Source organism: Arvicola amphibius, chromosome 2, assembly GCF_903992535.2.
Source record: "Arvicola amphibius chromosome 2, mArvAmp1.2, whole genome shotgun sequence".
NCBI classification, from domain to species: Eukaryota; Metazoa; Chordata; class Mammalia; order Rodentia; family Cricetidae; genus Arvicola; species Arvicola amphibius.
In genome coordinates, this window is record NC_052048.2 from 25,744,658 (window position 1) to 25,759,368 (window position 14,711).

Consider the following 14,711-nt stretch of genomic DNA (forward strand, 5'->3'; position numbering starts at 1 on the left):
ACTACAGGGAAACCCTGCTTGAAAAAACAAAACAAAACAAAAAACTGGTTCGGCAGGTATACTTGCCACCAGAGGCCTGGTGACCTCATACACACACACACACACACACACACACACACACACACACACAATCCATGTAATAAAACCATTTCTTTTTTTGTTCTACAAATTTCACATGTGACTGTCTCACCTCCCGTCTGTCCTCCCCCCCAATCTCTAATAGTCACATCTGTTCACTGAATTCTGTGACCCTCCAAGGTTAACCACATTGTCTGTGTGACTGTGGGTTTGGAGCTTATCGTTGGAGCCTCATGGGCTCAGCAGAGGGTCATAAACAAAGATGGCAGTTTCCCCTCTCACAGAATCTACTGATAGCTACAGATGAGGAGCACGGAGCCCTGTGGGCCTCTCCCCGTTCCTTGACTATGGACAGGATTGGTCTCAAGTGCCCCCTGTGCAGGGAGTGACGCTTGAAGTCAGTTCACGACAGAGGTAGAGTCTCTGCGAATGGTGTTTCACTGTCCTTCAGCACCCACATCTTCCAGCTCTTACATACGTCCACCCTCCTCTTCTGAAACGTCCCCTAAGCCTTAAAAGGGGTGGTAGAAGTGATTTGGTTAGGGTTGGACATATTTTTCTACCTCTTGGGTAGCCACGAGTTTCTGCTTTTTTGTAGGGAGGGGCTTTTTTGGTTAAGGCTAAGGGCTTTTGTCTATGGACATAAGCGTAAGACATTTAGAAGGCAGGTTACTGCCTCAGTTTATTTACTCACCATAAATATGCTCCCAGCATGGGCCTACCACCTCCACAGCCTAGATGGTCAACCATGCTTAACCGCTCCAGGCTCCTATGAAGCATGTCTTAAATCCATTCAGAGCCTCAACAGTGAAGCCATTATTGCACAGAGGATCATATCTTGCTCCCCAGATGGCATCTTTTGCTTTGTTTTTATAATAATTTTTATTTGTTTATTGAATTTTTGAGACAAGGTTTTACTGTGTAACAGCTTTGGCTACCCTGGAACGCAATCTATAGACCAGGCTGGCCTCAAACTCACAGAGTTCCTCCTGCCTCTGCCTACCGAGTACTGGGATTAAAGGCGAGTTCACCACTGCCTGGCAATAATTTTTATTTTTATCAAAACAATTTGGCAAGATTCTAAGGTGGGATTTCCCTCTGTTTGCTGTGAATGTTTTATTACCATTGGTTAAAAAAAAAAAGCTGCTTTGAACCTATGGCAGCGCAGAATAGAGCAAGGTGGGAATTCTAAGCAGAGGTACAGGAAAAAAGGAAAACAGAGAGAGATGCCATGTAGCTACTGAAAGAGGAAGATGACAGCCACCAGCCAAACTTTACCGGTAGGCCACAACCTCATGGTGATTTACAGATTAATAGAAATGGGTTAGTTTAAGATGTAAGAGTTACTTAATAAGAAGCCTAAGCTATTGGCCAAGCAGTGGTTATTCGGGTCTGAGCATCTGGAAAACAAACAAACGCCTCCATCAACAAGATTCCAGAGCGGAGTTAGAGTGACCAATTATTATCCCAAAGTTACTGCCAAAACTTCTGAAGGAACCACAGAACAAGGTTTCAGTTCCACTGGGGTGGGTGGAAGGAGATATATGCCTTGATGAATCCAAGGAAAGCCAGAGCTCGGGGTCTTTAGTCTAGTTAATAAAAGAACTTAAGAATGGACTCAAATTGAAGATCAAGGGCAATTTTCTTAGGTGTTTAGGCTGGCATGGAGGTAGGGACAAAGGAAGGGCTTAAGTTCTTGCCAGCACCCTCCACTCCCCACCCCTCCCCCCCCCAAAAAAAAGAAAAAGGAAATGTGCCCTTTTGACTCTGGTCTCAGAAGGCTGGCAGTCCCAGGCAAAACTCATGGTGGCTCCTAGGGACTGTGCTGGGGTTCAGAATCCTGTGGAAGAGTAGACTGTTTCTTTAAAGGAGAATTATTCTTCTGTTCATTAGTCCCACTCAAGGTGAGCCTGCCTAGGTCAGTCCCTTAGCTAGGTGATTGACCTGCCCACTGACTCAGGGTGAGCCTGCCTTCCTAGGTCGTCCCTCAGCCAGGTGATTGACACAACCAACTGAGGTGTCAAGGTCCCCACCAAGGCCAGAGATTCTATTCTTTTGGCTAGAAGGAGGTTTTCCTGGATGGGCCTTCATTCTTCCTATAAGATAATATTTATGCATGGCATTGCCACTCACGGCGGCTGTGGTCCCATCAGCATTTGATTCACCAATATTTGGGGAAGTAGAATACTTACTGTATCAGACCATTTGGACAAATATAAACATAAAATCAGACTTTTTTTTAAAAGATAAACTATATAAACACAGAGTATTTTGATTCAGTTGAAATGTATGTTTATCTAACAATATCACTCAGGATATTGGAAAATTAAGACATTTTCACACTAAGCAAGTTTATGGTTGTAGGTCCTCACTGAAGGAACTGTTAAAGAATACATTCTGGAGCTGGGTGGTGACGCACGCCTTTAATCCCAGCACTTGAGAGGCAGGGGTGGGTGGATCTCTGTGAGTCTGAGGACAACCTGGTCTACATAACTAGTTCCCAGACAGCTAGGACTGTTACACAGAGAAACCCTGTCTTAAAAGAAACAAACAAACAAAAAAAAAAATAAAGGAAGGAAGGGAGGAAGGGAGAGAGAGAGAGAGAGAGAGAGAGAGAGAGACAGAGAGAAAGAGACAGAGAAGGAGGAGGAGGAGGAGGAGGAGGAGGAGGAGGAGGAGGAGGAGGAGGAGGAGGAAGCAGCAGCAGCAGCAGCAGCCGACATTCTGGCCAGGCAGTGGTGATGCACGCCTCTAATCCTAGTACTTGGGAGGCAGAAACAGGTGGATCTTGGTGAGTTAAAGACCAGCCTGGTCTACAAGAGCTAGTTCCAGGACAGGCTCCAAAGCTACAGAGAAACCTTGTCTCAAAAAAAACCAATTAAAAAACAAAACAAAATAAAGCCAAGAAAAAAAAATAACAAAAGCAACAACAACAAAAAATCTTGAAAGACAAAAAAGTTTTCTCTATCTGTGAAGACGTGAAAAATGGCCTTGGAGTTTTTTCTGGGTGGGTGATGTGGCATATCCCAGGCAGGGTTATCACTGCTGTGGTGACCAAAGCAACCTGGGGAAGAAAGGGTTCATTTGGCTTCCACAGCCCTGCTCATCATAGAAGGAAGTCAGAACAGGACCTGAAAAAGGACAGGAACCTGGAGGCAGCAGCTGATGCAGAGGCCACATTGGAGTGCGGCTTACTGTCTTGCTCAGTCTTTTTGAGACAAGGCGAGGTTTCTCTGTATTACAGTCCTAGCTGTCCTGGAACTAGCTCCTGTGGACCAGGCTGGCCTCGAACTCACAGAGTGCTGCCTCTGCCTCCCAAATGCTGGGATTAAAGGCAGGTATCACTACCGCTACAGCCCAGCTCAATCTGCTTTTTTTTTTTTAAATATGGAACGCTTGACAAATTTGCATGTCATCCTTGTGCAGGGGCCATGCTAATCTTCTCTGTATCGTTCCAATTTTAGTATATGTGCTGCTGAAGCGAGCACTCAGTCTGCTTTTTTATAGAATCCAAGATCACCAGCCCAGGGGTGGCACCACCCTCACTGGGCTGGACCCTTACCCATCAATAACTAATTAAGGAAATGCCCTACAGGCTTGTTTACAATCCTATCTCATGGAGTCCTCTCTCTCTCTCTCTCTCTCTCTCTCTCTTTCTCTCTCTCTCTTCTTTCTTTTTTGAGACAGGGTTTCTCTGTGTAACAGTCCTAGCTATCATGAAACTCAATTTGTAGAACAGGCTGGCCTCAAACTCGCTGAGATTCGCCTGCCTCTGCCTCCCCTGACTGCTGGGATTAAAGACGTGTGCCACCTCCACCCGGCCATGATATTTTCTTAATTGAGGTTCCCTCCTCTCAGATGACTTTAGTTTATGTCAAGTTGACATAAAATTACCCAGTACAGAGAATTGCAAGACAGGGTCTCACTATGTAGCCCTGGCTGTTCTGGAACTCGCCTGTGTAAACCAGACTGGCCTTGAAATCACAGAGATCTGCCTGAGTGCTGGCAGTAGTCATGTGTCACCTCACCCAGCGGCCCTGGAATTTTTACTGGACTGTGTTGAATCTGTAGATTACTTTGGATAAAAAGACTAATTCGTCCAGTCCATGAGCGTGGGAGGTCTTTCCATACCTGGAGGCTTTCTCAGCATGATGGCCAACCTTGGTTGTCACCCTGACACACCTGAGAAGAGGGAACCTCAGTTCTCAGTTGAGGAAGCGCCTCCATCAGATTGGTTTGTGAGGCATTTCCATGATGTAATCGATTTGGAAGGGCTCGGCCCACTGTGGGCAGGACTGACATCTTTGGCCAGATGGGCCTGTAGGAGGCTGCTTGTACGTTCGCAGCTGCTTAGACCCAAAATAATCACACAAAAACTGTATTAATTAAATTACTGCTTTGCTTATTAGCTTATGCATATTTCTAGCTCACTCTTATCTCTTAAATTAACCCATTTCTATTTTTTTTTTTATATTTTATCACAAGGCTTGTGGCCTACCAGCAAGGTTCCAGCTAGCATCTCAGGTCTTTCTCCTCTGACTCCACCTTCTCTATCTTTTCTGGCCTGGCTACACTCTGTTAAGCCATTGGCCGAAAGCAGCTTCTTTATTCATTAACCAATAAAAGCAACACATATACAGAAGGACCTCCCACACCAGGCCTGGGCTGCATCAGAAAGGAAGTTGAGCAAGTCAGGAGAGCCAAGTTGGAAGCAGCGTTCCTCCGTGGTCTCTGCTTCAGTTCTTGCCTCCAGGTTTAAAGAGGAGAGAACTCCTTCTAGACTTGAAACTGCTTTCAGATCCCCATTCCACTTCACCCAATCCCACCCCACACTGAGGCTGGGGTTTAAAGACCACCGCCTGAGAAGGGCAGTCAAGCTTCTCTTAAATCTCCTCTCCCTTCCTAAAATCTAACAGTCTGCAATGACCTGGCATTCTTGGGGGGGGGGGAGGGAGGCGGCGTGGGGAGGGATTTATTTTCCTAACACAGTTACAATTAAACTGCTGATTTCTGTTTTCGCCAACCTGCTTGCCCTTTCCTCTTTCTGAGGAACAAAAAAAGCATACGCCTGTTCTTCTCCCCGTAGTGACCAACACCAACAGCCACTTAGACAGTAAATACTGTTTGCTAAAACAAAACTGTTCTAAGGAACCAAAACAACCTGTGATCTCAGGAGGTGGTAGCACATGCTTTCAATTCCAACACTTGAGCGGCAGAGGCAGGTGAAGCTCTGGGTTCGAGGCCAGCCTGGTCTACAGAACAAGTTCCAGGACAGCCAGGGCTACACAGAGAAATCCTTTTCTCACACAACAATGGCCCCCCACAAACACACAATTTGTTTTTGTTTTGTTTTGCTTAGTTCCAGAGAAAATCCCTTTTAGGGCAGGGATGAAAAGAACTCCCCAAGATGGCCATATAGGCAACATCATGACAACACTGCCTGTCTTACATAAACACTGGCTCATGGCCTGATCTCTGGAGCATGCTGGAAAGGGTACTACAAAACTGTGTCTCAGAGTGCTGGATGTCTGTGTTCCTTGCTGGTCCTGGGTGAGGTGTTCAAAGCCAGTCATCATTTTTTTAGAAGTCGGAGGCAATCCTGGGCTACGTGATGCCATGTTTTTAAGAAGGGGGGGAGATAGTAGAGAGATGGCTCAGTGGTGAGGAGTACTGGCTGATCTTCCAGAGGACCTGGGCTCAATGCCCAGCACCCAGATGTAGCTCCAGTTCCAGTAATCCATGCCTTCTCTGGAACCAGATAGGCAAGGGATACACACACATACATGTAGGCAAAACTCCCATATATATATAAATTTATATTAAATATATATTAAATATATATTAAATGGATACATAAACCATCAATAAATGATACTGGAAGTAAAAGGTATCGAAATCAAATGTGCAAACTGCAATACAGAAACATAAGAAATATGAAAAACTAAGCTGGGTATAGTGGCACAAACCTTTAATCCCAGCAGAGGGAGCCAGAGGCAGGTGGATCTCTGTGAGTTCAAGGTCAACCTGTTAAATTCCAGGATAGCCACGGCTACACAGACAAACCCTGTCTCAAAAAAGAAAAAAACAAACAAACAAAAAACCCTACATATACATTGAATTTTGTATATTTGTATTGTGAAGAAATTTTTGTAAATTTTCTTCCCCCTTTGGTTTGAGACAGGTTTTCTCTGTGTGTCTTGGACGTCTTGAAACTTATAGACCAGGCTGGCCTCAAACTCACAGAGATCCGCCTGCCTCTGCCTTTAGAGGTTTGGAATTAAAGAAGGGTGCCACCAGCCAGCCAGGAGCTAACCCATACTATGGGGGCTGGAGAGATGGCTCAGTGGTTAAGAGCACTGGCTGCTCTTCCAGAGGACCCAGATTCAATTCCCAGCACCCACATGGCAGTTCCCAGCTGTCTGTAACTCCAGTTCCAGTGGATCCGACACCCTCACACAGACAAATGTGCAGACCAAACAGCAATGCACACAAAATAAAAATAGATAAGTAAAATATTTAAATTTTGTTTTGGAGGAAGTGATAATTTTAAGCATTTAAGTAAAATACATCTTTTTCATTATATTGATTCAAACAATTCCAAGCATAAGAGAATGAATAAACTGATTCTATGCTGTTTGCTCAAAGGAGAGCCTGGCCAATTGTGTGGGGTCACAAAGAAAAGGACAAAATTGGTCCGCTGTGGATGATGTCAATCACTGGGAAGACTGGGAAGGTGATTCAGATGAAGACAGGGCTAATTTGACTGTTTCTCTGAGACATCAGACATGCAGGTGGTGATGCGGATATAGATTTGCCAGTAGGTGAATCCAATGGCTCACAAGACATTACAGGGGTTGGTACTGACACCCACTCGGCCAGTGGGAAAGCTGGCCCCGGTGGCATGGCTACGAGAGCTGGTGGCCTAGCCAACTCATCTACCACCCAGTATGAGATCCCGGGATTTGATGTTTGGCCCACCTGAACATCTTCTCCATCTATGAGCTGCTGCAGCTCTGAAGGGACAGGTCCTGTGGGTCCCCCACGATTCAGGACAACAGCAGGCACACACCTTTAACCCCAGGACTTGGAAGGTACCCAAGTAAACATTTTCCTTTATAGAGTTGCCAGGGCCACGGTGTCTCTTCACAATAGAAACCCTAAGAAACTACCCACATCCAGGTGTAGTCTCGCACGCCTTTATTCCCTGCACACTCTGGAGGCAGAGGCAGGTGGATCTCTGTGAGTTCTATGGTCTATGTAGCTTGTTTTGGACAGCCAGAGTTACATAGTAAGACTGTTTAAAACACAAACCGACTGAAGTATGACTCAGGATGGAAGACACGTGATCAAATGGCAATCAACAGCTCGGTGAGCCCTGTTGGCTCATAGTGTCTTCCGTGTGTCTGTTCTCTTCACACAACTGCAGAGAATCCCTAAAAGCCCTGATTTTCAGTCTAAAATAGGCGAGAAAAATGCAAACGGTCCTACTTTCTCTCAAATGCTAAAGTGTCATATCTGGGGCCTTAGAATACCAAACTTCGGGTCTGGAGAGATGGGTCAACATTTAAGAGCACTGGCGGCTCTTCAAAGGTCCTGACCAGCAACCACGGTATTTCAATCTGTAATGAGATCTGGAGCCCCATTCTGGCCTGCAGACAGAACACTGTATACATAATAAATCTTAAAAAACCAAACTTCATCACTGCCTGTCTGGGATCTTGATGACCGACACTGTCCGTGTGTTGCCCCGTGTCACAGGAAGCTCATTGTCACAAATTTTGCCCCTCTACACCCACAAATAACAAAACAGTCATCAGCTCAGTTTTGTTTGGTTTATTTTTTAATATTTTTTTTTTTATTTTGTTGTTTTTTGAGACAGGGTTTCTCTGTAGCTTTAGAGCCTGTCCTGGAACTAGCTCTTGTAGACCAGGCTGGCCTCGAACTCAGAGATACACGCCTGCCTCCGCCTCCCGAGTGCTGGGATTAAAGACATGTGACACCACCACCCAGCCAATTTTTATTATTCCAGACAGGGTTTCTCTGTGTAGCTCTAGCTATACTGAAACTCTCTTTGTAGACCAGGCTGGCCTCAAACTCCTATCTGCCTGCCTCTCTGCTGGAATTAAAGGCGAGTCCCAGGCTTTTAACAATCTGTTTACAAAAAACACTGGAGACAAGCAAGAACGAACTCTACCTGGAGAGGCCCTGTGCCAGCCCAAAGAGGACCATCCCTAGGAAGGTGGGTTCTTCATTTTCAGAATTCTGACCCCCTCACCCCACCCTAGCCCACCCAGCCACCCTGGGGGCGCCCTGCCTCAGCTGCATGGCTCTTGCTTTGTCTTCCATTCTCCAACTGGCTTCCTGGTGCCTGCAGGATTTACAGCCTGTCTAATCTGGGTTTTGTTGTTTTACCTTTTAAACTCTAATAAATTGTCCTGAAGCCGCTGGCTGTTTTGACCATTCTGTAAATTCCTTCAGTAATGAAAGTAAGAATCTCAACAGGGGACTCTGGTTCCAGGTATCATAAAATGGGTCTCCAAGACTTCGGGTAACTTTTTTTTCCCCATGGGGAGGGTGTTGAGGAGTTTCCAAGACTGGGTTTTCCTGTGTAGCTCTGGCTGTCCTGGAACTCTCTCTGTAGACCAGGCTGGCCTCTCTATCTCAGAGATCCGCCTGCCTCTGTCTGTGCTGGGATCAAAGGCGTGCGCCACCGCCACCACCACCACTGCTGCTGGCTGCTAATTCTTCTTTCCTGCCTTTTAATTGTTTAATTAACTAACACCTCTAGACAGCCTCAGAGTTACTTAACAGATGAAATTGGACTAATTCGGAGTATACTGAGCTTTGTCAAAAAACTGGCTTGGTTACTTCAGTCAATAAATGCAAGGGAATGAAAGGGACCTGACGGAAGGAACTTGTTTGGATCCTAAGGAAAAAGCAGAACTACTTCCCGTGTGTGAGGCTAGTGGACCCAGCATGTGGGGGTGGAGGCAGCAAGACTAGGAGTTCAAGATCATCCTCAGCTACATAGGCCAGCTTGGGCTATAAGAGAATCTGTCTAAATAAATAAAATGTTCTGAGATTCCCTAAGTGGTAGAGTGTGCTTGTCTAGTGTGTACAAGACTCTGGGTTCCATATCCACTATGCAAAAGTGAGTAATTAAATTTCAAAGCCATGCTTGGGGAAGAGTATTGAAATAATATTTGTAAACTAAAGGGAATTTGGTGCCAAAAGCGCACAGGCCAGCCACTCTGACCAAATTCTTCCTGAAGACATCACCAAAACCCATAGGTGTCAGCAAGCCAGTATTTGGGGAAAACTACAGCCAAAGAAATGCCTATGGCCATTGCCCACATTTAACCACTGGAAAAAGTTCATTGAAAGCGAGATCCAAGAGAAACCAACTCCTCAAATTGTCTTCTGACCTCCACAGGCACACATACCACGGTGCACAGGCAGGACACACACGCTTTTATCTGCTCTCTTCCTGACTTGACTGGGCCCGTAGACTAGGTTACATACAGAAACACCCCCCCACACACGCACATTATATAGCCTGTTAAAAAATGAAATGGAAATACTTCACACAATAAAGGGAGTTCATGAAGAAAAAATAACCTGCCAAGAACAGTGACTTGGCTCAGTTGACTTACAGGTCAAACATAACTTGGACCGAGTTCATTAAATTTTTTTTTTTGAGACAGGTTCTCTCTACATAGCCCCGGCTGTCCTGAAACACACTATATAGACTAGCCTGGCTAGAGATCCGCCTGCCTCTGCCTCCCAAGTGCTGGGATTAAAGGTGTGTGCATGCCACACACCCAGGTGATAGGGATCAAATCTGGGTCCTATGGAAAGAAATAAGTAACCACCACTCAGAACCTCTCCCACCCCCTGTGGCACACATTTAATCCCAGCACTTTGGAGACAGAGGCAAGCAGATTCTGTCTGAGGTCAGCCTGGTCTACAGAGTGAGTTCCAGGCGAGACAGGGCTACAGTGTTCTGAGACTTTATTCCTAAAATGACAAGAGCAAATGTCTACTTACTGCAGTTCGGGAACTGCAGGTAGACCAGAAGTCCAACTCAGTAAATCAATGAGTTTTATCAGAGTTACTTACAGGAGTATGGGAAAGGTTACTTTAGCATCAGAAATAACGCAGAGATGGCTTCATTATCAAAAGCCCAGGGGGCACTCCCCCCTGCCCCCCCCCCCCCCCCCGCAGCGTGGGTGACAGTTTCTGAGAGCTGGAAACCTTAAGTACTCTCCCTGAGTCTCAAACCCAAAGAACTGTAGGACCATAGTAATGTTGCTTACTCAGGCGTGAAAGCCACGGGGCTCAGAGCATCACAGTGGCCATCTCCAGCTAACTCTTTAGAGTCAAGAGCTTTAATAATGATGCAAATAGAAGCAATACAATTAGTAATAAGACAGTTCTTACCTGTAGCCCTCACAATGCAATATGGAAAACACCTTGCTCACCCGTGCTCATAAATATTAAATTCCTTCTATAAATTTAATGTGATTGCAGCCAAAACAAGACGGTTGTTTTTACTAGCCAGCAACTTAAATTCAAACAAACAAAAAAAAATGTTTAAGATGGCTTTGGTATCCATGACGGCTCCGCTTTCCTCCCCATGCTGACGTGGACTATTCTGGGTAGAATTAACACCTACAGATGAAACTGGCAATGTCAGTATTCCTGAAACATGTCCTTCCGTGTGGAGCTTTGGTCATTTGTTGGAACCAATCCTCTGGGTCTCTAACTAGTGCTAACCATTCTGCCCTCCTTTCTGGATACCAACAGGCGAAAACTGCCCCTTAGCCGTCATCAGCATGGCCTTTTGTACAGTGTTCTGCCTGCATGTCTGCCTGAACCACTTGCGAGCCTGGTTTTGACAACACACACACACACGAGTCTGTGTACATGGGGGTCTTGAAACCCCATGCTCTCTTTTACACTCCCTCCTGTGACACTGTTGACTGTATTGGGCTCTGACTCGCCATTTCCTGTGTGCAGTAGCTTCCCTATTTACAAGGGATAGTCCAGCCCCCAGTGGATGCGTGGAAACATTGACTCTTAGACTGTTCACCCCTAGGCTTACATACCTATTATACTTCACTTAGGCACTGCAGTTAGACATGGTTCAATAGAGCAATCTTCCCAGTAACTCATCTCTACAATTTCCCATATTTCAGTAGTCCTGGAACTATAATCCCAATTAGACACAGGGGAAGATCAGAAGTTCAAGGTCAATTTAGGAAATGAAGACTTAAAGTTAAAACCATTTCTGGGGGCTGGAGAGATGGCTCAGTGGTTAAGAGCACCAGCTGCTCTTCCAGAGGTCCTGAGTTCAATTCCCAGCAACCATATGGTGGCTCACAACCATCTGTAATGAGATCTGGCGCCCTCTTCTGGCGTGTGGGCATACATGTAGACAGAATGTTGTATACATAATAAATAAATCTTTAAAAAAACACATTTCTGGGTGCTGCAAGGGTTATCAACTAATGGTCAGTGATGAAATCCATCCTCTAGGATGTAAGTTCTGAGCTGAGCTGGCTGGTGGGTGAAGGGGTTGAGCTAACCAAGCCTGCTACCCTGATAGGGTCAGGGAGACAACTCCAGTAGGATGTCCTCTACCCTCCACATGTCTGAAGTTGCAGAACATTACCCAGGGGTAGTGCAAGGGGTAGTGCAGCTTTCTCCTGGACTTTTGTCCCCGTGTGTCTTTTCCACCTGGCTGCTCATCTACAAGTTTTGCAACATCCTTAAGAATTTACTCAAGAGCTATGAGCTGCTCGAGCAGTCAGCTCTCCTCCAGAAGAGGGGGTTATGAGATTATGACGCATAGCAGCTCAGTTGGGTGCTTAGGTCACAACCCTGGGCTTGTAACATCTGAAGTGGTGGCTTTAACCTGAGGACAGAGCTAATCTCTAGGAGTTTATAATCAAGATGCCTAGCTGTCCTTAGCTATAAGACTCACTTTGATCAAGTTCCTGGGGCCATCTTCCTAATTCCTTTCTTGACATTTTTTGCAGGAAGTTAAAGCGTGAAAATACTGTACTTTGGTTGTCTTCTGATGACAGTCACAATACAACGCCACATACCTGTACCTGAGAATTTATTGGTAAGCCAGGAAGTAGTGGTGTATGCCTTTAATCTCAGCAGAGGCAGAGGCAGGTGATCTGTGAGTTCAAGGCCAGCCTGGTCTACAGAGCAAGTTCCAGGACAGCCAGGGCTACACAAGAGAAACCCTTGTCTTGAAAAACAAGAGAAGCCATTTTTTGCAGATCTGACACATTACTGTGTTAGAAAACTTGGAGCTAGAGGCAAGACCAGTAGTTGAAGATGAGCTAGTTCTCTTGGAGACCCTATCTCAGTAAGCAGGGTTGATTGTACACCTCTAATCCCCAAGACCCTAGATATATGGGAAAGATCTCTGTTCAATTTCCTTCCCAGTCTACAGAATGAGTGTCAGCCAGGGCTGCATATTAAAACAGGTTGCTAATATTCCTGTAACACAAGTTTGATCCCCAAAATTCACAAGGAGAAAACTGACACCTGACAATTGTCACCATGAAACATAAACACACACACACACACACACACACAAAACAAGGGGCCATCTAGATGGCTCAGTGTGAATAGGTGCTTGCCGCCAAGAAGCCTGGTGACTTGACAACCTGAGATTAATACCAAGTATGAAAAATGGTGACCGGTTATTCTGACCTCTACACACACTGTTGAACGTACATGCCCACACATCCATCTAGTAAATGAATACATGAAAAATGAACTCCAATGGAAGCTCTAGTAATCTACTTTAATTTGTTCTCCATACTTATTACTAAAAACAAGATTGCCTTTATTACAAATGTCTGTGAACGAGAAAACCCAAAGATCTATTCCAGTTATTACCTTCTAAATCACAACACCCCCAATTCTACTGACAGTCTTTCGAAAGTTATTGAACTTAACCCCAGACTTGAGTAAGCCGAGACTCACTCTTGATTCTTTAGGTCAAATTAAATTCATGCACATGCATTCAAACTGCCATTCTATATATCACGTAATAGTAACACATGTGGAAAGGTCACCCAACACCAGGAAAAAGAACAAAGCTATCACAGAACTCACTATTGCAATTTAATCTTAAAAACAACACCAAACCCTTTTACATCAGCTGCATGGCATTATCAGCCGTAAGGGCAATACACAACTTAGCCCTGAATTGACGGTCCTATTTTTTTCCAATTTTTGCATTCTCAGAAGGATCCCAGCCATTGTACAGGCAGAAAGTACAGAGGCATTTGAATGGTTGTGCTTCGTCAAACTGGAAGAATAATGCAATAGGTTAATCAGGATATTGCAACCCAAAGAACCATAATCCTTAACTGTTAGTACTGGGCTCAATAACCAGATACCCTAAGGGTTGATCACCACCACCACCACCCACACCTTTTTCAAACCAAACAATAAAACAGGCATCCAACCCAGCAACATGTATTAGCAAGAAAAAAGTTAGTTACCACATTTCCATCATTGCAGCTTTTTAATTTCTTTTCAATCTTCACGGGAAAAAAACAAAACCAAAATTACTTAATTTTACCAAGACAAAGTTAAAACACCTACTCTGTGAGACCCTGCTCCTGGCAGCACTGTTAAACAAACAGGAGGACCACCCCCAAGTTTTTGGTCTACACCGTAACAGGCCAGCTATGTGGCTCTAAGATCCAGTCTAAGTTAGCCTGGTAAGGTAGCCCAAAACCCTGTAATCCAAGCACTGGAGGATGAGGGGCAAGTTTGTAGATTGAATTGGAGGCCAGCCTGGGCTACAATGAGGCTCCACTGACTGTTTACCCCTGCTCAATTGCAGATAGCCCAGGCTGGCCTGAGACTGTATAGCCACTAGCTTGTCTCTAAGTCTAGACTGATGTGGGAATTCAGGTGTCACGCCCCAGAGGTGACCATTGCTCTCTAATAAATAGCCCTGTCCACAAACGCAACTCACCCGCATTAATCGCTTCATCTTCGCGACAGGATTGTTCTGCACAGACAGTAATGTGCGGACTCTTCTCTTGGGAAAGGCACTTTGGACCTCCCTCAAGATTTTCTCACTTTTGTTCTCGACCATTCTCATCTTTATTGCGCGGCGGAGGATGCGGCTGCGGCTGCGGCGGCCGCGCCGGCCGCGCCCAAGTTTAAGTCCTGCCAGGGAAGCAGGAGGCTTCTTGGCACTGGGGTCAATGGCCAGTTTTTTCATATCCTTTACTAAGTTTTCTGGCTGGGAGATTCCTACAGCAGAAGGTGAAGAGCCGTTAGTGTGAGGTGCACCACGCTCCAAAGCAATACCCCGAGCAGACACTCTGCTCAAGGCGCCAACCGAAAGTATTACATGTGCGCAGGGCATGCGGTCATAAACCCCAGGCAGATAGATACCCTAGCGTTTGTGTAGCGATCACCGACTTCTTACCATGTGCTGTTCCGTATACGACATTGTTCCAGGGGTCCAACTGTCCGTTTCTAGGTCCAGAAGTTCTGAGACCTGCGTTCAAGGGCAGGAACTCACACTTGGAGAGACTCTGCACCACAAGCCAATTATTCTGGGAATATGGCTTGGCCCTCCAGGC

The 14,711-nt window shown here is 45.5% G+C and overlaps 1 non-coding gene across 1 annotated transcript; it reads right to left on the minus strand.

Annotated features, from left to right (window-relative positions):
• Positions 1-3,459: 3,459 nt before the first annotated feature.
• LOC119808620 lies at positions 3,460-3,566 on the minus strand. The gene has a single exon (XR_005284529.1). It is a non-coding gene; the product is annotated as a U6 spliceosomal RNA (small nuclear RNA).
• Positions 3,567-14,711: the final 11,145 nt, after the last annotated feature.